The sequence below is a fragment of the Uloborus diversus genome, chromosome 3 (genome assembly GCF_026930045.1).
Source record: "Uloborus diversus isolate 005 chromosome 3, Udiv.v.3.1, whole genome shotgun sequence".
Lineage (NCBI taxonomy): Eukaryota > Metazoa > Arthropoda > Arachnida > Araneae > Uloboridae > Uloborus > Uloborus diversus.
In genome coordinates this window covers 75,686,447-75,711,683 of record NC_072733.1, presented here as the reverse complement: position 1 = coordinate 75,711,683, position 25,237 = coordinate 75,686,447, and the positions used below count along the sequence as shown (strand labels likewise).

General features: G+C 34.3%; 1 protein-coding gene across 1 annotated transcript in view; it reads right to left on the bottom strand.

Annotated features, from left to right (window-relative positions):
- The window catches only part of LOC129219400 (tyrosine-protein kinase Fer-like), a 127,932-nt gene extending 110,217 nt beyond the window's left edge, over window positions 1–17,715 (bottom strand). Inside the window, exon 1 of the mRNA XM_054853789.1 lies at window positions 17,294–17,715. The gene's annotated coding sequence lies outside the window, so the exon portion shown is untranslated. The remainder of the gene's footprint in view (window positions 1–17,293) is intronic.
- Window positions 17,716–25,237: the final 7,522 nt, after the last annotated feature.

The window sequence follows — 25,237 nt, the reverse complement described above, 5'->3', positions numbered from 1 at the left end:
CGTTTTTTGTGAAAAATCAAATAATTTTGTGAAAAATGAATTAATTTTGTGAAAAATCGAATAATTTTGCAAAAAAAAAATTCTTAAAACGAAACTTTAGAATTTAGAGATGGCACAAACTGCATCATTTAAACTTAAAGTTAAGTGTTTTCCTTTCCATTATGTTAAATTTTGCCAGAAATATTTCTGTACAGTATTTAAAATAATTGTAACAAAAAAATAATAAATAAAATTCAGACAAGGGGGGTTCAGCATTTAACTTTTTGACCCAAGACACTCTTAAAAAAGCACAGAATATCGTTTAAAACTTATAAATTCCGTGATTTTAACAAAAATAAAAAGAGATTTTATTTGTTTACTTCTTAACAAAGCGTACTAAACATCAGAAATTTGAAAAATCGGATTCACATAGGGGATGCAAAGAGGTCGCAATTCTCAAAGTGAAGGCATCAAAAGCATAAAAACTGCTTGTAAAAGAACTATTTTTGATAAAATTATTTTAAAATTGCATTTTAGGGTCCTATGATAAACATTTCATTAATATCTGTGGACACAGCTGAAGCAAAAAAAGAAAATAAATAAATAAATAAAAAATAAACCATCTATTCAGCATTTTAATTTCTGACTCATAAAAGAAAATGGAATTTTGCTTTAAAAACTTGAAATGAGGGTTCTAACAAAAGTAAAGAGTCTTTCATTTATTTGCATCCTAATAAAGCGAAGTTAGCTTGAAAAAAGAACAAAATATGATTCTCATATCGGATGTTAAAAGATTTCATTTTTTAAAATGTAGATATCTAAAGAAAAAAATGGTAATTAAAAGATTTTATTCAAAGTTAATCATTCTTGTTAGCATCGAAAAATAAAAACCCATATAATTTTCTCTCAAAATAACAGTTAAACATTGCACCGCACCTCACCCTCACTATAAAAATGCAAATATTGACAAGCTGGTGAAATGATGTGAATATTTTCTAATCAAGTCATTATAAAGTTTCAACGCCAGAGGCTAAGTGGTAATAATTTTGAAGTTGGTATAGTACAGTAAAAATAGGGGTCAGACCCAAACATCCAAAAAAAAAAGCTAAACCTGGTGCAAATTGTTTATTACCCTCCCAATCAGAACAGGTAAAAAGTCCCACCCTATTGTGCGTCGGGTTTTGGAATGGGGGGCATCTAAAAATTGCTGTTTTGGGTATTTTTCCAGAATTTTTAGAGTAAATTTAAAGTGAGAATATTATGTTTTACTAAATTTAAAAGCATGAAATTAAAGGTGTTTGACCCCCAAGAGAGATGACGTAACCCACCAATACTACAGAGCCCCCCTATCCCCGTAAAACGAAGCAGTACCCCCCGAACCCCTCTCCATACATTTCATATGGAAACATTATTTTATGCTAAGTTAAAGTTAGAAATCGAGTGTGTCTATTTTCCAAGATCGATGATGCACCTCCTCTCGAAGCTACAGCACCCCCCCCCCCACCTCTGCCAAATAAAATAAATCCTCACCCCCACCTTTCCCTTTTATTTCAAGTAGAAGTATTATTTCATGCAAATCAAAAATGCATTAAATCAGGACTGTCCACCCCATAAGAACAATAGCCCACCTCCCAAAACGAAATTATATACTATTATCCTTCCCCCACCCCCTCTAATGGTGCACATTTGATTAAATGGCCAGAAAAATTACGCTGAACTGTTTTTTTTTTTTTTTTTGCTTTCAAATGATTTCTTCTAAGCTTCTAACAAAAAGTTTTCGTTATCAAGATGTTTTTTGGAATTTAGATCCTCAGCAAACTCGTTATTGTTGCAGCTATGTCTAACACAGTTTGTGCATATAATTGAGCACTTCAGTCCACTTTCAAACTTTTCAAACATTCACTATACCCAATGAACTCCTCAGAGCAAGCACAAGATTTGAGACGCTGAAAGTCTTCTAGAGCAGAAGGCTTGACAGTTGTAATAGGACGCAGATTATATTTCTGTGGTGCTTTCTTTGCACCCATCAAAAATGACACTAGCTTTCCCATACAGTAAAACCTGTGAAGTTGACCACCTGTCTAAGTTGACAGATTTCTTCAGGCACGGAATTAGCCCTTATCATATAAATCAACCTTTGTAAGTTGACCACCTGCTTAAGTTGACCACTGAAACAGTGCACCGCAAGTAGGCAACTTATACAGGTTTCACTGGACTTACAAATTACCTATACACTGCATTGCTGGCATATTTCCTTGAAGCTTACAGATCATTACCAAAAATATGATCAAGCAGGTATCTTCCATCTATTACATATGAGGCAGTGAGAAGCAAAGGGATGCAAGTGGCAAAATTAAAAATTTGGAGATGACCAGTACAAATGGTTGGTGAACCTCTCCTCTATCTTGAGGCAAGAGATGGTACTAGTAGACCTGGTAGTTGCTTCTATACAGCATAGTTTAGAAAAGAAAATCAATGAAAGCCTACCTAGGATCTTATCTTTAAACGCGTTTTATTCAAAACTTGAAAGTGTCCACTTACATCCCTTTGCTTCTCACTGCCTCATATATGACACCAGCTGTTCTCTGATGGTGGAGGAACCTTTTGCTTCGGATAATAGCACTTCAACTATACAAGATTTCTTTCCTTCTGAAACCAGATGCATCGAATACTGATGGAGGATCAGCGCATAACTCGTACCAGAAATTCTTAACAATTTGTTATTCCATCTTTACTGTTCATACCATTCGGTGGAAAAGATGGTTTGGGCTTACACATCTTTACCAATAGAAACTACTCTCCTAACATAAGCTAAGACATAACTGTTTACCTCCTTTACAAAGAAATGCCACAAAATTGTTTGCCTTTCAATATCCTTTGATGTTACTACCCGAACGTTAAAGGTCTCATCGCAACTCACCTTATCATCAACGAGCAATACCACTACCAACTTAAGAGGGAAGAAACTTCTGGGGGCTTTAGAAACGGATTGTGATTTCCAAACTGGGAGACAAAAGGGTGTAAATATTTAGCATTCTATAGTTGTATTGCTCATTGCACTCATCAAGACTTGTTCTATCGTTGAATCACTACAGGTTCTAGATCACCTGAATTTGTCACTGAGTTAGATCGTTGTATAGCTGATGTTTGATGTGATCAAATTTTTTTTATCGCATAATGTACTTAAAAGGTTGAGATAGTGTTGAAAGTATATGTCCGCATATTTAGCATTCACATAACCAGCTGTGTAAAAGAGAAGTAGCTCAGCGTTTGCAAATGAGAACCCCCACCGACTTAGAGGATGCAGAATTGCAGCATTGCCCATCTCACTAATGGCAATTTCGGTTTGTCCCCCCTTACGGTGATGGCAACAGATTGTAGAATAGTTGAAGTTTGTTAATCAAGAAGAAGTAGGGAAACTTTGGCCAATTTGAACTTTTTTTATGCTGCAAAGGAATTTTGTTTTCCAGCGCTCTAAACAGTTTAATAACTCCAGTCACAAATAATTTGGTAACTGAGCTCGCTTAGATCTTTTAGAATTATCATTCTGACATTACTATATCATTGTTTGGCATTTTGTGCTTCGAAAAAGTTTAAATCAGGGAAATTTTTTCGTGAACTTCACTGCAATAGTTGATTTTAGAATGTAAATTCAGGGTCCCCCCCCCCCAAAAAAAAGCGATGGCGCACCCCTTAAGTGTGACGGAGTATCCATCCAGAATAAAAGCCTTCAAAAAAGAAAGAAATACCCCTTGAAAAAACTGCCTTAAAAATTTCAATGACGCAAAGCTGCTCCATGAACCCCCCCCCATTCCCCCCGCCTGTGCACCCCTGTTAATTAGAATTTTTTTCTGTGAGAGTTTATTTTACTATTATAGAGTGGTTTCTGCGAGGTTTGAGAATTTTTTTTAAGTAATAGAAATTATTTTTATTTGAATAGAGGATTATTTTGTCCCCCCCCTTCCCCCCAAAACCCGACGCGCAAAGTGCTGGGACTTTTTACCCCTTCTTGCTGGAAGGGTAAGAAGTAATTAGCAACAGGTTTCACTTTTTTTTTTTTTTTTTTGGATGTTTGGGTTTGGCCATTTTTTGGCCTAATTTTACTGTACTAGTAACCGTATCTGAAGCGATCATATTTTTCTCCACCCTTAGTATCCCTTTGCAGTTCTAAGTTCATTTCCCAGATATATATTATTATTATTATTGTTTATTAAATCATGAGCAGGGAGAAAAGTGCTTACTAACGCCTTTTCAGAAAAGTTTACAACAACACAGCTGCTAATTAGCTGTGATGAAACAAAGAAAAAAATTATTTAAGACAAACTTATTTTCAGCTGTTATTTTCTTTCCAAGAAACAACAACAAGCATTATATTTATTTGGCAGTAGCAATTATTCATCGCTTGCAGGAGCATATAAAGCATCATCATCCAATCTTATTTAACAGAATTTTGTGAAGGGTCCGTTTTGGTTGATCGGAGTTTTGTTAAGTGTCCCCTCGTTAACGGACCCAAATATCCTTTGGCCAAAATATGAGGATTGAGTAAATCAAGTGTCAGGAGGATATGGCAACGGTTTAAGGCAACAGGATATGCTGGAACCGACCGTATTGGAATATGTGGCCGAAAGAGATCAACTTCGGCTCATGAAGAAAAAAGTTTATATCGAATGAGTGTCATGAATCCTCGATTAACTATTTTTGATCTGTCCAAGTCTATAGTGGCAGCTGGTGCAGACATTGTACCTTCAACAGTGAGATACAGGCTTTTAGAACATGGACTGAAAGCATGTCGACCGTTCAAAAAGCAGCTTCTCACGCCTCGCATGAAGAAAAAAAGGTTAAAATGGGCAAGGAAATATAAAATATGGACTGAGAAGGACTGGGAAAAGGTTTTATTTTTTGACCAAACATATTTTGTAGTTCAGGGATTTAGGTCCAGGTTCATGAGAAAGAGCAAAGGAGAACCTCTTCGTGCATGCTACATTAATCAAGCACCCAAGTATCCTCCCAAAAAGATGTTTTGGGGTTGTTTCTGCGTTTCAGGGGCAGAAACCATGGTTTCTATAGAAGTAATGATGAAAAGTGCTAGCAACGAATCAATATTAACCCAAAATGTGCTTCTAACCATGTCTAAACTTTGGCTAAATGGAGATGGCGTTTTTCAACAAGACGCACGATGTCACATCAAAGCAAATTGTCAATTTCTGCTCTAAAAACAAACTTATTGTGCTGAATTGGCCCGGAAACTCACGGGACTTAAATCCGATTGTAAATTTGTAGTCTATCGTTTAAAAACGTCTTAATAAGTTTGACACTAATACGATGAAAAATTTAATTTCGTCTGTTATTGACATATGGTACAAAGACGTTGAAATTGAAACTATATGTGCCAGTCTAGTACATTCCATGCGAAAACGTGTCTGTGATGTTATTAAGTCTCTGGGAGGTCATATTTATTATTAGTTTCAAATATATTGATGAAAAACTTGAATAAAACTGATTTTTTTGGAAAAAAATGCATTTCCCAATTAATTGCCACAATACTGTAGCAGTATTACTTTAGGATAGATCTAACTTAATCTTAAGTATTCAACATATTTGACGAAACTTTTTTTCTGAGAATTACCCTATAGTTAGGGACGGCTGTCGAGAATTGATCGAACTGTCTACCACATTTCCAGGTAGAGATACAGAAAATAAATTTAGAATAAGACCACCGGGAGCCATGCACCAAGCTCGATGGATCGCTTGAGCAATATACTCTCTAAAACTATTTCTATTTAGTTCACAACTAAAATTAAATACAAAGGAAAATGAAGTAGTGCTTGTTTATAGTGGGTCTACATGAAACAATGGCTCCAATGCATTTTTTTGGAACACCCTAATGTACAAATTTTCTTTACAAATGTGTTGTGGTCACTTTTTAAGTGTTAATTAAAATACAGCGTGCTAATGCAAAAGGGCATCTGTCCTTATTGCATTGCTATGCATTCGTTACTCTTCAAAACATAACAAGTGATTACTACAAGAACCATTGACATTTTCTCTAAACCGAGCACAATGCTAGTTTCCATCAACTTCAGTGTTGCTATTACTAGATTATCTTTTCTACTTCTAAAAGCTTTAATTTTTGTGATCTTCTAAAAGCAGATCAATGAACCCAGAATTCTTGGTCTGAAAAAATGCTATCCTCATGATATTTTTCTTCCTTGAAAAAAAAAAAAATAAATGAAGAAACTTAATAATTATGAGATAAAAGAATGTACTTGATGAGAGGAATTTATTTTAATGCTCTATTTTTCATTTCAACCGTGTAAAAAGTTTAAGTTCGCCGACTTCTGAAAGCTGCCATAAAGCACTGCCAAAATAACACTGCGAAATAAAATTTGTTCAATATAATTGAACCTAGGATTCGTATTTATTTTTCATAAATTAAAATAAAAAATATTAACAGTATTTATGGAGAGCAGTCCAACGAGCCCTGGCTCCCTATTTGCAACTCCAATAAACCACAGGGTGCGCTGCAGCCACTGTTTAACTGCAGATGAAAAAGGTAAAACAACAAATGCCGTAACTTATAACTTGCTTTGACGCTTAGTGAATTACAGTAATTTTTCATCGTATTTGTGGGGAGTTTCTTTTTTATTCTTCTGAAATTACATTACACCAAAAACTGTCTGAAGCCTGTAATTTACCCTAAAGAAAACAAGTGGAATGGAATGTTTTACCTTTTTCGGTAGCATTGTTAATCACCGCAAGGTAGCGTATTCGAGTTCTGGAGTTGCGAATATGATCTTTATTTTTGCAACACAATGGTGCATAAGGAGAGGAGATGTTGTGGATACATAAAATCATGAAAAAAAACTGCATGTCAACCTCATGGGAAAAGATCATGGCACAGACTGTGCCCTACAAATTTTTAAGGATCTTTTTTTCTTTTTTGGGAGGTCTTGTTCTCGGAGGGTTGGGGGGGGGGGGGTGCGCTCAGAAGGGAGGTGGGCTTTCGTGTATTAAGGTTTTTTTTACTTTCGTTAAGTTTTCAAAAAACAAAATAAACAGGCTAAAGCTTTTTTTTTTTGTTTTCATGTGGTTATACTAAGATAAAAAAAAATCTTTTTTTATGCCCAGGGGTCTGGCCAGAGGATATTTGGGTCCGTTAACGGACCCTTCACAAAAATCCGATCAACCAAAACGGACCTTTCACAAAATCCCGATCAAACAAAACGGACCTTTCACAAAATCCCGATCAAACAAAACGGACCCTTCACAAAATTCTAGGGCTCGACCGATGGCATTTTTTGGCCGATGGGCCGATGCCGATTGTTCAAAGACAGCCGATGGCCGATTGTTTTCCTCCAAATGGCCGATTGCCGATGGCCGATGGCCGATGTCGTCGGCCGATGGCAAAAAAAAAAGTCAAACAGAAATAAATTGATAAGATTATCAGGGATTTAAAGGATCGCTGATTCATTTCATTTTACTTTCTTTCTACGAATAAGGAATCGTATAATCACAAAAAAAAAATCAAATTTCGACCTAAACTTCTATTTTACGATCACCCAGTTTAAAGTTCACAAGTTTTTCCGGCACATTTGTACATGCATATGTATTTAAGAACATATAGATGACCGAAATATCCATTTTGAACACCTCCTCAGTTAATTATCGCAAATTCTCTTGTAATGTCCTCATGCGCGTAAACTTGCGTCACTCAAAAACGTTATGAAATAGTAAGTTAGAAACACATACGTACGTAGTATGATCGGAAAGCTCAGGACAAATTGTATAACCCCTTAACCTGAATAGTTCACATTACCGAAGCACATCTATCTACAAAATAGTCACCTCAGACGACTATGCACTTCTGCCAACGTTTGTATAGCTTTTCGAAGCACTCCTGGAAGACATTTTACGCAACCTCCTGTAAGGCATCTTGCGCTGCTGCTTTTAACTTCATCGTAGGGAAGAAGGCGACTTTCATGTTGAGGATGCACGGTTCGATTGGTCAATACTCTGATATGACAAACAAATAACACAACGTTTCGTCGGACTTAGCTCCGTGTGACTTCTACCTGTTCCCAGCAAAAAAACATTTGCATGGACGCCGTTTTCTTCCGTCAGGAAAAGATAAAGCTGCATCACAGAAGGTAGCAAAAAATGGCTTCCAGGAGTGTTTCCAAAAGTTATATGAACACTGGACGAAGTACATAGTCCCTCAAGGTGACCTTTTGAAGTTGGATGTGCTTCGGTAATGTGAACTATTCTGGGTAAGGTTCTATACAGCCTGTCCCCGAACTTTTGGATCGTACTACGTACAATATGTATAGGGTGTAGTTAATCTTCTCCTTTTTTGACTGCTGTATGATGAAAGAGCAAGAACAACAGCCAAAAAAAAGAAAGAAAAAAAAAGGAAGAAAAACAAAAAGACTGTTTAATAACCAATTGATTTTTTTTCTTTCTTTTTTTAATTGAACATATAACTAAGATTTCAGTAATATTGTAATAATGTATGGATTTAGGTACACTAAAAATAGTTAAAAAACATTAAATTATGTTGCTTAATCATTCAAAAAAAAAAAAGAATAAAACTATGAAACCCTCAACAAATTACGCAATTAAAGTGAAAAGATTGCACGTAGGCATTTTTTAGTCATCAAATCAAACAAAAAAGGTAACAGGTAAATTACAATATTAAATCATAATAGGAATATTTTTTCATAATAGGAATATTTTTGTACCTATTTAAAATTTATGAAAAGAAAAGTTTGCATTTTTCATAAAAGCTATAACAGTGACATACATTTTGCTGAAAAAAGAAAAAACGCAGTTATATTAAACAAACTCAATATTTACACCAAGTTAATAACTGAGTAAATATACTACTTGATCTGATTTTTGCACACATAATATTGAACAATTTGATTGTTTAATCTTTTATGAAGCTTTACAAACAAGTTCAAATTAAATTTTTAAATTTAAGAATAATTTTCTGAAATTTAAAAAAGTGCATAATAGAAAATCCTTGAAACGTTTCTATAAAAACGAAAATAACTTATTCATTGATTTTATATAAATACAAAAAAAATATTTACTTACAATAGAAAAAACATCGATCACTATTAATGATGCAAGAAAGATGGCGCATTACGAAATATAGGTGAAACAATTATGACAAATATGCAAAATGACATTTCTTGACCAAAATAAATAATCGCTATAAATATTTAAGAAATGCTCGAAACGACGAGGGAGGGTTAAGGGGGGAGAGGTCACCCTCTGATTTTGGAGTAACTCACACTTCGGCCCCAACTTCGGCCTCATTTTTTTAGTACAGAACCGCTACCACGAAAGCCTCGGAAGAGTTTCTGAATCTACTTTAGCAATTCTGAAGAAAAAATTCAAAAGTCCCTTTGATTTTTGAATTATGTCACCATTCAAAACGTCTTTAATCAATTTCTTTCATTAATGCTCTAGATTATTTCTAAACAATAAATTAAGTTTGAAAAAAAAATCTCTAATTTTACGAATGGTGTTAATTTAAAGAGCTCAGAAGTATAACTAGAGTTTAATTTCAGAAATTGAGGGAGTGGGAGGAGGGGCATGCAAGTGTTCTCGGAAATTCAAAAAATAGTCGTAAAAAATAGAGTTCAAAATAATCATAAACATGGAGCAGAAAAAAACTTTTAAAACTTGCACCCGAGTTTGTTTTGATGTGCAGTGGCAGATTTAAAATATAGCAAATGTTGCAATTGCACGAGAGGACCCATAACCATCGGGGCACCGTAGGAGTTATAAAAATGCTTATGATAAATGTTTCACAACTTCTGCGATAGAGAAATAGCGCCCCAAAATGTATTTCGACGGGTCCTAAACTTGTAACTCCGCCGAAGCAATACAGAAAAGACTGCATTACTGTAATTCAAATTACAAGTATTGAAAAATTAAAAATTACCGTCGGTTCAACAGGAATCTACCAAAATGACACAAAAACCGGTTTCACCATCTCATATTTGTTTCCATAATCTCCAATTCGGCAATATATCACCAAATGATTGTCAGTCTGAGACGCTAGATTAGTTTTGCATTGAAATAAGTAATTAATAGCTATAAAAAGTAAGTAAACCGGCTTTTCAGAACACCCGATCGAAAACAAAAAAAGGAAGTGCACAACTGGAACGTACGCACACCCCACATGCGAAAACTTAACCTTCTACAGCTTACCATCTTAGAGTTATGACTTATGAGAGATATATACGTACATCCAGCTGCAAGAAACAACGCAATAATTAACTTGTTTGGTAATCTATGAATGCAGTATTAAAAACTCTTTCAGGGGTGACTAAAATAGAAATTTATACTGAAATTTAAGTAAACAATTTTATATGAAAACAATAACTTTCTTTACTTTGTATTAAAAAGTAAAACAGCAAAGGTCCTTTTTTTTCAAAAACATCGGCCAATTCCATCGGCTTTTCGATGTATTTTAAGGCCGATGGGCCGATGTTTCCTGCAAGTTAGCATCGGCCGCCGATGCCGATGGCTAAATTGTTGAACCATCGGCGCCGATGCATCGATCGAGTCCTACAAAATTCTGATCAACAAGATCGGATCTGTCACAAATTGTTTATTGAAAGAGCAAATCTGAAAGTAAAATAACGCATATTTTTGTGTATAAACCGCATATTTCTGTGTATAAACCGATAATTTTTGGAACCTTTTTTTAAGTCAAATTAGAGGGATCAGCTTAGACAAAATCGGCTAATTTTGAAAAAAAAAAAAATTGGCACTCTTGCGATGCTCCTGCAAGCATGCTCCTGCAAGCGATAAATAATTGCTACTGCCAAATAAATATAATGGTTGTTTGTTTTATCACAGCTAATTAGCAGTGGTGTTGTTGTAAACTTTTCTGAAAAGGCATTGGTAAGCACTTTTCTCCGCTCTCGTGATTTAATAAACAATAATAATATATATCTGCGAAATGAACTTAGAACTGCAAAGGGATAGTAAGGGTGAGGAAAAAATATGATCGCTTCAGATCGGGTTACCAACTTCAAAACTACCACTTAGCGTCTGGCGTTGAACCTTTATAATGAGATTAGAAAATATTCTCCTCATTTTGTCGGCTTGTCAATATTTGCGTTTTTATGGTGCGGTGCAATGTTTAATTGTTATTTTAGGAGAAAATTATATGGGTTTTGATTTTTCGATGCTAACAAGGATGATTAACTTTAAGTAAACTCTTTTAATTACCGTTTTTTTTTTCTTTAGATGGGTACGTCCACAGCAATTGAACCTTTTTTCACAAATTTTTTTTTCATGAAACCTCAAGTGTTATACACCATTTTAATCCTCAGAAATTGATGTTACTGAAAATGTAACTTAAATTTCCACATAGATAAATATACAATGAAAATTTAATGGGAATTAAGATCACTCAATTTTATTTCCACTAAGGCTTAAAATGTTGATTTTGTAAAACTGACTAAGGATCTCCCTTTTTTCAAAAAAAATAGATACTTTGCATTTAATTTAATAGAGTATAATCTTATTTATCATATGTATGTAGTTAAAACATTTTTATTATTAATTAATAGCTAATTTCAAGTGCTTAATTAGTAGTCAATACATGCATGTCACAAGAGTAACAAAAACATATCAAAGCTTTAATTTTGAAAAAACTTTTTAAAATTTTCACTTCAAACTTCATATTTTCTGATTTGTTAATATCAGACACATTTTACACTAAATATTTCATTTTTTTAATCCATAGATTAAGCTCTGGGGTGATGTCACAAGAGTAACATTTTACTGTCACAAGAGTAACATTTTGTTCTCAGTAGGTTGACTTCTAAGTAATACTAAAATGAAATCAAATAAATAAGATCAAAATAAAAATAAACAACAATCCTTCAAGTTGAGTAGTTATCTTTCTGATCAGAATAATTCTGAAGTATTTAATTAGACACTTAATCAAGGTGATTAATTCTTCATTATACTTCATCAGTGGATCAATTCTTCAAACACATTATACTTTTAATTATGCTATCAGTATATATTTTCATATACTTTCTAATTGTGTTTTATTTGGAATGTATGAAATATCAGGTTTAGTGAAACAGCTCAACTTATTCATTTTTAGTTTAATATGCACATGGTGTTTGCTTTCTTCTTAGTGTTACCATTACTTAAAATTTCATTTTGGTTTCAACAAGAAGTCTGTTTGCAATGGAGGAAATAGCTCAAAATAAGAGAAAAAATGCTGCAGAGCGTCAGAAATTATGGAGGCAAAGGCACAAAAATGAAAAAGAATATTTGAAGATGAGAAAGAAGCAAAACAAAACATATTATGATAAAGTGAAAGGATTGATATCAGAATCTGAAAAGGCTTTGGCAAGAGAAAAGGCGAAGCTTAGGAAAAGAAAAAGTAGAGAATTAGCAAAAGTCAGACATGGTAATGAAACAGAAATCTTTAACTCCGCAAGCTTTAGGGAGAATGATGAAGCGTATAGAAAGAAAACTTCCAAGATCGCCTACTAAGAAGCTTTCTGTCATTACAAATTTAGCTCAAAAATCTGGTGTAATTCTAAAAACCACCCCAGTTCCTAAAGCTAATGTTTGTTTAACTAGCACAGCGCATAAATTAGTAACCGATTTTTATCTTCGAGATGATATAAGTAGAGTTGATCCTTCAGCTAAAGCTGCATTAGTACGGCGTAAGAAGAATCAAAACAATGCCATAAATCCTAGGCGGTATTTATTATTCACAATAAGGGAAGCTTTCCAAATATTTAAAGACACATTTCCTGACATTAAGATTGGGAAATCATCATTTGCAGCAATGAGACCTAGTTTTGTAAAACCATATAGAGGTATTCCATAGAACATCTGTATTTGTCGATACCATGAAAATTTCGAAGAAATTTACAAAGCAATAGCAGAGGTATTACCCACCTTTAATGTAGGATCACCTAAGGATTTGATAGATTTTATTTGTTGTGATACATCTTCATTTGAGTGTATGAACTCTGAATGTGTGATTTGCGAAGATAATATAAAAATACTTTTTGAAGAAGTAGACATCCAAAATGAAGAACAGCGTATTAGTTATTTTCAGTGGAAAAGCATTGCTGGACGTTTTGAGAAGATAAAAGTAACTGAAACCATCATTAATGCTTTACATGATTTGAGAAAGCAATTGTACCCTTTTCTGCTTCATTTATTCACTCAATCCTCAACTCAGGCATATTTTCAGTATGCAAAGAGCAACACAAATACTGAAAGTATTGTGTTGCAAGTAGATTTTGCAGAAAACTATACCTGCCTTTATCAAGATGAGATCCAGTCTGCACACTGGTCAAATCCACAAGTTACTGTTTTTACAGCAGTCATATGGTGTGAAAGTGGCCAAGTGAAATCGTATGCTATTGTTTCTGATAACATAACACATGATAGATTTTCTGTAAATGCATTTCTTCGCAAAATTTTAGAAGACCACCTTAAAGGAAACGCATCTGTAAAAAATGTAAGCATTTTTTCTGATGGTTGTGCAGCACAATTCAAACAAAAATACATTTTTTCTAACATGTCTTTGATTAAATCAGATTACAATTTGAACAAACTTAGTTGGACATTCTTTTCAACAGCGCATGGAAAAGGAGCTGTTGATGGAATTGGTGCTGTTGTTAAAAGATACGTTTGGGGTGAAGTACGTGCTAAAAAAGAAATTGTAAGAAATGCTGCAGACTTCACAAAAATCGTTGATGGAAAAACAAAAGTCAATGTTATCCACATTTCAAACGAAGAAATCGAAACAGCCAAAGAACGTGTGTCACCTCAATGGGAAAAAGTAAAAAGTGTGAAAGGCACGCAAAAAATACATTTTGTTGAAGCAAGGCGCGATGCAATCCACTACAAGCCCTATCCGCAACATCTCTCATTCATAAAATATAGATTTAATACCGAAAACATTGATGAAAAAAGTGACAATACTGATGATGACAGTGAGGTTTTACTTAGCTCAGAAGCAAAGAATGAGAAGCTGCAATGTGGTCAATGGGTATCTTTAACATATGATGGTGCATGTTTTTATGGCATGATAACTGCTGTTATGAATGAAGAATACCAGGTTAAGTGTTTGGTCCCAACAAAAATAAAAGGAGTTTTCAAGTTTGAGCCTGATGAGCACAGTATTTGGTACAAAAAAAACCAAATTATAGCTAACGCTGATGCTCCCACCTTAATCAACTCTCGAGGATTTTATAGAATATAATTGTTTTATTATTTATTAAATTTTCCATGCCTTAAAATGTAATAAATGTTTAAAAGTTCTATTATATGAAAATAAATGTATCAAAGTATCAATTTAGTGTCTTAAAAGTGTATCAAATGTTACATTTGTCCAGAAATACTATTTTGGACAAATTGTCACAAGAGTAACGTCACAAGAGTAACACTCTGTTTTTTACAAAAGCAAGTGCAATATGTTAACTTGTAATCAGATAACTTTTTTGCTACTATCCTTTTCAAGAGCAATAATACCTTTGGTAAATCTCTGAATTTCAATCTATTATTCCTGTACAATTCACAGGACTTGTAGCTCAAACTTAAAATTTGAAATTTGCCTTTTCCATTGGTCACAAGAGTAACAAATGTTTAATCTTCTCCCAAGGGAAGCAAAATTTCTTAAATTATAATTCAAATATGTTTTTTTAAGCAAAACACACATGACTTTCTGAAATAATCCTGAATTTTAACCTAAATGTATAATGTGACATAATAATTGGAAATAACCACACAAATTTTCTCTGATGGTCACAAGAGTAACGGTGGACGTACCCAGATGTCTACATTTTGAAAAATGCAATCTTTTAACATCCGATATGAGAATCATATTTTGTTCTTTTTTCAAGCTAACTTTGCTTTATTAGGATTCAAATAAATAAAAAGTCTCTTTATTTCTGTTAGAACTCTCATTTCAAGTTTTTAAAGCAAAATTCCATTTTCTGTTATGAGTCAAAAATTAAAATGCTGAATAGATGGTTTATTTTATTTTATTATTATTTTTTTTTGGGGGGGGGGGGGGGGTCAACTGTGTTCACAGATATTAATGATATGTTATCATAGGACTCTAAAATGCAATTTTAAAATAATTTTATCAAAAATATTTCTTTTACAAGCCGTTTTTATACTTTTGATGCCTTCACTCTGAGAATCGCGATCTCTTTGCATCCGCTATGGGATGATTTTTTGAATTTTTGATGATTATTACGCTTTGTTAAGAGGTAAACAATTGAAATATCTTTCTATTTTTGTTAAAAGCACGGAATTTATAAGTTTGAAACGAAATTCTGTGCTTTTTAAGAGTGTCTTGGGTCAAAAAGTTGAATGCTGAACCCTATTCTGAATTTTGTTTTATTTATTTATATTTTTGTTACAATTATTTTAAATACTGTACAGAAATATATCTAGTATAATTTAACATAATGTAGAATGGTAGATAAATATTGATACTTGAAAGAGCAATGCCCCCCCCCCCCCCGGCCAAATATCAGAAAAAAAAAATCCAGAATGATTTTCTCGTCATAGAAGAAAACACTCAACTTTAAGTTTAATTGATGCAGTTTGTGCCATCTCTAAATTCTAAAATTTCGTTTTAACAAAAAAAAAATTTTTTTTTTTTTGCGAATTTTTTTTATTTTTCACAAAATTAATTCATTTTTCACAAAATTGTTTGATTTTTCACAAAAAACGGACCCTGTGAAAAATCCTGGACAGACCCCTGATGCCAATAAATACAAATACAAAAGTGACGACCAGCAACAGGCTCTGGGCCAGCTAGACTGGTCCTAGTCAATTTACAATCCCCAGTGAAGATCAATGGCCCTCTTAAAACTGTCTACTCCTTTGCTCATTACCACCTCTTCCGGTAAGCTGTTCCAAGGTTCCACTACCCTGCTAAAATAATAATTTTTCCTAATATCCATGTTAGCCTGAGATTTGAATAGCTTAAAACAATGACCCCTTGTCCTGTTTTCAGTGCTAAACTTTAGCCCCGTAACATCTTTCGTTTTAATACATTTAAACAGCTGAATCATGTCCCCACGGTCTCTTCTTTGCTCAAGACTGTACATTTTTAGCCTTCTAAGCCTGGAATCATAATCTAAGTGGGAAAGTCCACTTATTAGCCTTGTAGCCCGCCTTTGAACCCTTTCCAATACATTAATGTCTTTCTTAAGATAAGGAGACCTAAACTGAACAGCATACTCCAAATGGGGTCTTACCAAACTTCTATATAAGGGCAGAAGAACTTCTTTAGATTTATTTGAAATAGATCTATTGATAAACCCAAGCATCTTATTGGCACTGTTGGCTAAACTTTAAATCCTGACTTATTAGGACCCCCAGATCAGTAACTTTGTCTGCCTGACTAATGACTGAACCTTGCAAATAATAACTTGTACACTTATTTCCATGCCCTAAATGTAGCACTTGACATTTCCCAACATTAACAGCCATACCCCATTTATCAGCCCACTCCGTAATATGATCTAGATCCTCTTGCAACTGATTTGCTTGTTCTTCATTTTCTACAGTCCCCATAACTTTGACATCATCAGCAAAACAATTCATGTTCCCAGAAATATTTTTGTGAATATCGTTCATAAAGATAATGAACAAAACAGGCCCTAACACTGATCCTTGAGGAACCCCGCTTAAGACCTCACTCCAATTAGAATAATTTCCCCTTACAACTACTCTTTGTTTCCTTCCGGTCAGCCAATTTTTTACCCAAATGAAAGTTTTCCCTCCTATTCCTATATCAGCTAATTTGCTAAGTAAAGCAACATGCGGTACCTTATCGAAAGCTTTTTGAAAATCAATGTAAACAACATCTACAGGCTTCTTATTGTCCATGGTAACTTTGTCATAGAAATGTAATAAATTAGTTGCACAAGATTTACCTTTCCTAAAACCATACTGAAAACTAGTCAATAGATTATTAGTCTCTAGAAAATTTACTATCTTAATTTTCATCAATGTTTCAAAAATTTTGCAAACCACCGAAGTTAGACTCACAGGGTCTATAATTTCCCGAACTCCCTTTAGACCCTTTCTTGAAGAGCGGTGTAATGTTAGCCAGCTTCCAGTCCTCTGGCACTGTCCCCGAATTATAAGAAGCATTGAAAATGTTTTTAATAAGAAGCATTGAAAATTTTGGATAGGCATCTCCAAAAGTTAATTTTTGAGCACGCCACTGTACGTGAATATTATTCTATGCTTTAAGAATGGATAGAAAAAAAAAAAACAGCATTACCGGATAGAGATCTTAGTGGAATATTCAATTTTTTCGGAATGCATGATTGCTTTGCAGTATGATTTGCTGTATAGGATAACACACATCGTGCTTTCAAACTTATGAAGTTGCGGTATAAGTCTTCATCAGCAGAATTCCTATTAAGGGTGGAGATTAAAAATGAGGTCACAACAAGTAAAACAATAATTCTTGCTCACAGAACCGAGCTCTGTAAGAAACGATACATACAAAGCTTCGAACTCTGCTACTTTAAGCAAATGATTCCATTTATATATTTCATATAATCATGCTTATAATACACAATATCAAAACACAACAAGCGATTGAGAGCATTCGTCTAAATCCTAAACGCGATCTTTACTACTATGCCGTAGCCTACGAGGATGCAACGCTGCTCTTTTTGAAGAGCCTATCATTTTCGACCGATTTCCGAAGCTGAAATGGGACCAGAAATATAGTTCAGTTTCTATTCTATTCTATTCAAGAGTCACAACTGACTACAACTGTATTTATGTCGAGGACTGCATACTAAGTGCCTTGCCTCCATTATTTTATATACCGATAGATGGCAGCACCATCACCGGATCGAACAGTTAATGAGAATTGAGAACTAGTCCAAGAGCTAATAGCTACCTGGTACTAGCACCCCCAGAGGTATCGTTTCACTTGGAGGACATTGAGACCACGAGCATATTTAACGTCGCCCAGTCCCCTTTAATGACGACGGTGAGTCTTCGACCAGCGGGGATCGAACCCGAGCCCATAGTTCAGTTTGAACCGATAGATGAAGCTTTTAGCGTTGCCAACAAACCGCATGATTGCATATGTTTGCGTGATAAAATGCGGTTTTGCTTTCGCTTTGAATAGCAAATAATTGATAAAATTAAAGCTGAAAGGAAATATTGTTGGATACGTCAAAGTTCAGCTTCTAAGGTACTTCAATGAAAGAATGTCCCTCCAAATAATGTTCATAATAAGTTTTAAATAGTGCTTTAAGGGAAATGTTTTATCGGACTCAACCCTATCCCTACTAGCAAAATTTCTTGCATCAATCTTGACAAATCTTGATATTATACTGACGGCGTCAATATTGACGTGTTTCATACTGCATAAAGCTTGCATAAAGATTAAAAAGCAATAATTCAATAACAACACGTATGCAACATTGCATTCATCTTAAAATATCAATATTGATATTACCTTACAATAACAACATTGCATACATGTTGACGCCGTCAAGATGTATTGATTTCATGCAGTCGCCGTCAAGGTAATTAGCACACAATAGAACAGGTGGACCTTCGTTGATACTTGCGCATGCGCACAGTTCTTTCTACCCATCGTCCCTCACATTGCTGGCACATGTTCCTCCTTCGACCTACGATTCAGTCGGTTCAGAGGAGCTGCACGTGGCGTTGGCGTTGCGTTCTTTAGGCTTCGTTAAGTTGGTTGCTTAGTTATTAGTGTGGAATAGTATTGTTTTAGGAATAACTTATGAATGACTGATAACTGCATTTGTTTATTAATATAGTACTAAACAAGTCATATCGCAGACGATGTGCGATCAATGTTAGAAATGGCCGAAAATAACTTTTTTCGTCCCTAGACTTTGAAACAAAGGACATGAAGCCCAGAATTTCGTATTATCTCTTCAATCTCATGAGTAAGATTAATTTTATTCAATGGTTATTTATGTTATTCTTTAAGATAAAGTCATGTGTTTTGTCCATGGGATATTTTCAATGCTGACATCCATTTGGAAATGTACTTTATTGTATTTATTTACTTATTTATTATTTTGCTTTCTTTACTCTTAAATGTGTTATAAAAACTTCCGCAATTATTCCTAACTAGGCATTTTATGTCTTTATAATACAATTAGAAGCATGAATTCAAAAAATAAGTCAAATATTACGCAAAACGAAGAAACTTTCATTTTTTAAATTAAATTGCGAGTACTATTAATACCTTTATATGAATTTCCGATCAGATGTCAGCTTTGAGGAAATATTCTTAGGCTAGAAAACTATCTTGAAGAATAACAGAAATAATTAAAGAATGAAATTTAATTCTTGAGTTTAGAGTGAAAATAATACAAATAAATAAATTGATAAAACACCTTGCAAACGTGCTGATTTCATACTGCCATGTCAATGCATCCTGATATTATCCTGTCATATCAATACGTATGCAAGATTACAAAAGCAAGATCATCTTGCCTAGACCTTGATTTCATGCTGTCATGACAACATCTTGATATTATCCTGTCATATCAATACGTATGCAATATTACAAAAGCAGCCTACCTTGATATTTTCCTGATATTATGCTGCATTCACCTTGTCAGTCAATATTGTGGCAGCCTGCTGACAGCATAAATGGAGTAACATAACAACATTGAGGCAGCATTAATGCAAGATGATTTTTCTTGCATGTTAACCTTTATGCAATACTGAGGCAAGATATTTTGCTTACTGGGATTACACATTTTTAAATTACGTAAAATAAAAAAACATATTTTAAATCGAATTGCATTATTACTATGGGCGTATCTAGACGGCGGCAAGGGAGTGCAGGCGCACCTTTAAATTGGAAAACATATTTTAAAATAAAGCATGAAATTTCAAAAAATTGATAATTGACATTTGTTTCAATTTCTCAATTTATTGATTATTTGGCTCTAGTGACCTGACTTTTAAAGTATAAATTTTTTCTTAGATAATTTCAACTGCGTATTTTAGTCATATTAATTGCAATTGGCATTCGAGGGGGGGGGGGGATTTTTAATTATTTTTTATTTATTTATTACTCTATTTTATTTTTTTAATTTATTTTATTTTATTGTTTACATTTTATTTGATTTAACTTTTTTAGTTTGTGTGTGTGTACGGGTATATGGGGTATGTCATTGGCACAGAACTTTTCGAATAAATTAATAATTATAATAATAATTAGAAATAAATAAGTAAATAAAAATATTCAAATAAATAAATAAACAGAAAAAAACATGAGCTACAAAACAGGAACAGAGGGTCGATATTTTTTTTTAAGTAGTGGGGAGGGCACCCCTGATTGGCTTGGATTCTCACTAAAAAATGAAAATTTGATTATCTAGATAGGTCCGCTATTTCAGAGGGTAGGAGAAACTGAAATCTCTTTACCAAATTAGCTGGATTATCGTCCCCTCCTGCTCCCCCCTTAAAATTTAATGTTTTTAAAGAGGTGAAAATATTTTTTTTATTTTAAATACATTTTAATTTTTGGACATACATTTTAATTAGCTGGATTATCGTCCCCTCCTGCTCCCCCCTTAAAATTTAATGTTTTTAAAGAGGTCCAAATATTTTTTTATTTTAAATACATTTTAATTTTTGGAGCCTAAAGGAAAACCTATGCCAAAGCATAAGATGTGATGTTATTTAGCAATTTTATTCAGTACATATACATGACCGCAGGGATCCCAACGCCTCCCCCCCTTCAGGACTGATGGAATTAGCTTCCTTATAAAATTATCCTCCTTCAAAATTAGAATGCTGGAACTGGCACCATGAGTGCCCCTTCATAGGCACTACTGACCACAAACAGACCGCACCGCCGTTTTTTTCTTTTTGGAGGGGGGGGGGGGTAATTTTAGAAGGTTTTCAATCTTATTTTATTGCTACTACAAAGCCCATCCGCCCTATACAGACCTCTCAACTGCTATGAAACACTCCCAGAGAACGAAGCTATCCAAACCCTCTAAAATGACCATCCTAAAGCAAGAGGGTTATTAACGCAGACTGCCTCATTGATCTTATTTTTTTCCGGAGGAGGTGATGTGGGTAATTTTTGAAGGCTTTTTATAGTGCAATCTCAGTTATGAGCCCCAGTGGGCTCTCCTAACATATCCCACACTATATCTATCCCGCACTATCAAAATATTTTATCCTTTTTAGATAGTGCAAGATGAGCGGCTCTGATAAAAAGATGTATGACCTTGAGATAGTTCATTTCTGTGTGGAAAAAGATAGGAGTGTCACGATGGGGACCCCTGGCAGAAAGTGCTCGGGGGGGGAGGAATTTAAAAATCTCATTTTTGGGGGGGGGGGGTCTCGTTACCGGGTCGTGCTCCATAGCATTTGAGAGTCATCCTGGGGAAATACTTCTGATTTGGGTGCACACGGAGGTACAAGTGCAGTCTATTCCCCTGAAATTGACAGGGGGTAATTTGGGTAGTCTTGTCATTGGGGGCCGCTCCATAGCATTCGAATGGGCGATACAATACATAGCGCATGATCTCAGTGGCGGATCCAGACGATCCTGTTGGGAGGAGCGGATGAGTCATGCATTATAGAGGGGGGGAGTCGACTTATAAAAATAAAATTTTCCCAAACGTTATTAACTGAAGCAGGACGTGTTTTTTTTTTTTTTTTTTCAAAATATGTAATGATTCAAAGGGTTTGAAGAAAGTTGTAAGTGTTTCAAGCACGAAGAATAAAAAATTGAAAGAAAAAAAAAGGAAGATTTCTCCTACTAATATTCTAGATCCTGGTCTGGATCAGGATCCATTATCCAAATTAAACCTTTCAACTCTTTAGGTCATCAATTGTACTTTTTTCCTTATGAACGAAAGGTTGCAGTGTCAACACGGCTACTTTTTTACCAGTCTTCGTACCGAACATAATGAAATACAAATATTGCATTTGTAAATAAAATTTGAAGATAGTAATGGATTTTTTTGTTTGAGCTGTTTAACATTCGCACATAAGTAGGAGAGTAGTAGGAGAGTTTGCGGGCACTCCCTGAAATTTTTTGTTAGGAACGCATTTTTTAGACTATTTGGTGATTAATAGGAAGATTATTTCTGTATAAAGGTGAATATGTGTTTGACATCTCATTACGTCAGAATATATGTTGTTTTACTTTTCCTTCAGAAAATTTAACAATTTTCAAGCACTTTTTTTTTGGTTTTGCTCATGCCCCCTTTTAGAATTATCATGTTCCCGGAAGGGAGAACGCACCCCATATCTTATTGACTTTTTTCGCTCAAACGTTATTTACAGGCGTTTTGTTGAAGTTTACAGATCGAAAAAGGCGCTATTTTATAGTCCTCATTAATCACTGTTCTTATGGTTTTACTTTTACACTGTTTCGATTCATTAGGGTTCTTTGCGAAACATTTAGCGTAAACAAAAAATCTGAAAAGAAAACCTGAAATTTATTCAAAACTATTACTTTTAAAAACATAGATAAATCCGCTGTACTACAAATAAATTCGAAAAAAAAAATTGCAAAAACTTTGAAACAAATTTAATTTTTGTTTTCGAATGCTTTGCTAATTGTAAAATTTATTCTGAATATTTATTTATTCTTCAATGAATTATGAAATCAGCATGTTTCAAGGGTGCCCATATAGGGGGGCAAGGGGGGGGCTCGAGCCCCCCCTTTGAGATGAGAACTTCCTTGCTTTTTTTTTGCAAAAATGTAAAAATATTTCTTTTCTATCCATCAATGAATAAGTTATGAAAAATTTCAAATTTTACTATCTCTAATTTCTACTGAAATCTGTTTCCAAGGGGAAAATGTTCTGCTAAACCATTGGAAAAATTTGTGAGCCCCCCCCCCCCCCCCCCCCTTAAAATTTTGCTTATGGGCGCCCATGGCATGTTTTAAGTCCGAAAAATACGTTCCCTGATAATTTCATTGCCGTATCGATAAGTGTGGGGGCGGGGGAGATCTGTAATTTACTTTATCAACCCTGTGTCTGCTTTTGTTTTTCAGAATGATAATGCTAATGCTGCATTTTGCACGAAAACACAATGTTTATGAACTTACTGCACATCCTTCTAGCATAAAAAGTAGCCTGTGAGAGCATTTTAATAAATCAAATTTAGCAAACAAACCACGAACATAATGATTAACAAAATTTCGAGTTGCATTACATTAGGAAAGTTATGCTGCCCACTGACAATAAATTTTGAACAAAGACAGTCGTTTAGAGGGGGAAGAATTCCCCCAAAACCTGTCAGAGCAGCTCCGCTTATTAGAGAGGGTAGAAAAACACTGCAGCTCTCTCTCTTCCCGAAAGCTAGAAAATTTCTGTCGGATGAGTCCTCTTAACAGCTCAAAAATACATTTAGTAAAAAACAATGCCAATGCCATTTGGTAAATGTTCCGAGAAGATAAGTTTTAAATGAAATGTTTTACCGGATCCAACCATGTGTGACATATTTTAAATTATTTAGAATAAAGACCATATTTTTAAACCGAACTGCATTATTACCACGGGCATGCCAAGAGGGGGGAGGGAGCAAGGAAGAGCAGTTCCCCCCACCCTTAAATTGGAAAATATTAAAAAGAAAAAATAATAATAATAAGTATGAAATTTAGAGAAATTGATTAATTGACGTTTGCTTTAATTTCTTAATTTATTGATGATTTGGTAAGTTTAAATGTTCATGGCATAGCTGAACATATTTAATGAAAAATGGATAATCTGGTAGTTTTAATGTAAGCATTTGGGCCCTCCCGAAACATAATCCTGCCTATGTCAGAGAAAGGAAATGTCGTGGGCAGCGTTATCTTCCTCACCAACCAATTTCTTTTATTGTAACTATAGGGGCCCATACACACAAGGACGCATTTAGAGGCTCCATGCCCCCGAAATGAGGGATTCTATGAAAAACGAAATAAGCTGATAAGTAACATTGACCTAGTGTCGCATGCTGATTTGAATTAAAACTTTGCACATCGACAGAACACTTAAGAATATTAAACACTTACTTTTTTATCGTCAATAAATACTTTTAATGGGGTGAAATTTATCTCTAAATACTGTCAGCCCCACTTAATCGGGAAACGGATAAACGATATCTTCCCCGCAAAAGTTTTTTTTAAAGGAAAATTAATGAAATAAATAAAGGCTTAATCTAATCAAAAAACATCGCTAAAACAGGAAGAAAATTTTCAAAAATAAATTAAGGAAAGGCTAAAAAAAAATTGCAATTTCCCCCCTCTAACTTTATGTGTTTGAATCTTGTTTGTATTTTCCTTATTCAGCAAAGTTTTTTTTTTTCTTTTCTTTCAAAAAATATGGATCGCTCGTTAATCGCGAAAATTTTAGCTACTCTAAACATATTTTTAATATTTTGGGTTCGGAATTAAAAAAGGTATATTTACGAAATTCGAAATGCAATTTCCCATACAGTTTACAAGTTAGAGATTGGCTGATTTTATAGAGAAGTGCATTCATAGCGTAAATTGTTTTATTGCGTGTAAAAGTGGTCAGTGAGATGAAAATAGTGTTAATTTTGTTTTATAGGACAGGGGAAAAAAAGGTTTTTATAAAACAATTGTTTGAACCCCCTCCCCCCCCATTTGATACCCTTCTGGGGGAGGGGTGGATTTATACACGAAATGCCATTAAGAGTCACTGAAAAATGTAAATACTGAAATTCAGATATGATGTTTATAATCATATTTCATGTCTAAAATGCACTGACATCACTACGGGGGAAGCGTTTGCGTGGGGGGACGCTCTTTTTTGGGAGGTGATACCTAAAATGCATTTAAAAGTAAAACCTGTGCGCCAAATTTGGTAAAACTCCCACGCAAATTTTGTATTTGTATAAAGAACAAACACCTACCCACACGCAAACATACATCCATTTATATATTTCTTTTTCTTTCGTTCGTTTTTTTTTTTTTTTTTTTTGCTAAGTTAGACGCTATTTTTTATCGAAATACTTCTCAACTTCCACTATAATTCTTTCAACTTTCGAATACCATTAGCTCCTCTGATATTCTTCAACGTTTATAATTGTTTAGAGAAAAAATGTTGTGGCAATAAAATTAATTTTGTAACACAAGATTCAAGAAAATTTCTTTTTTTTTTTTATTTTCCAGTTATTGGTTTTTGAACAAGATTAGTTTTGTGCATTTGCTGCGTACTTTTGGTGCACTTCG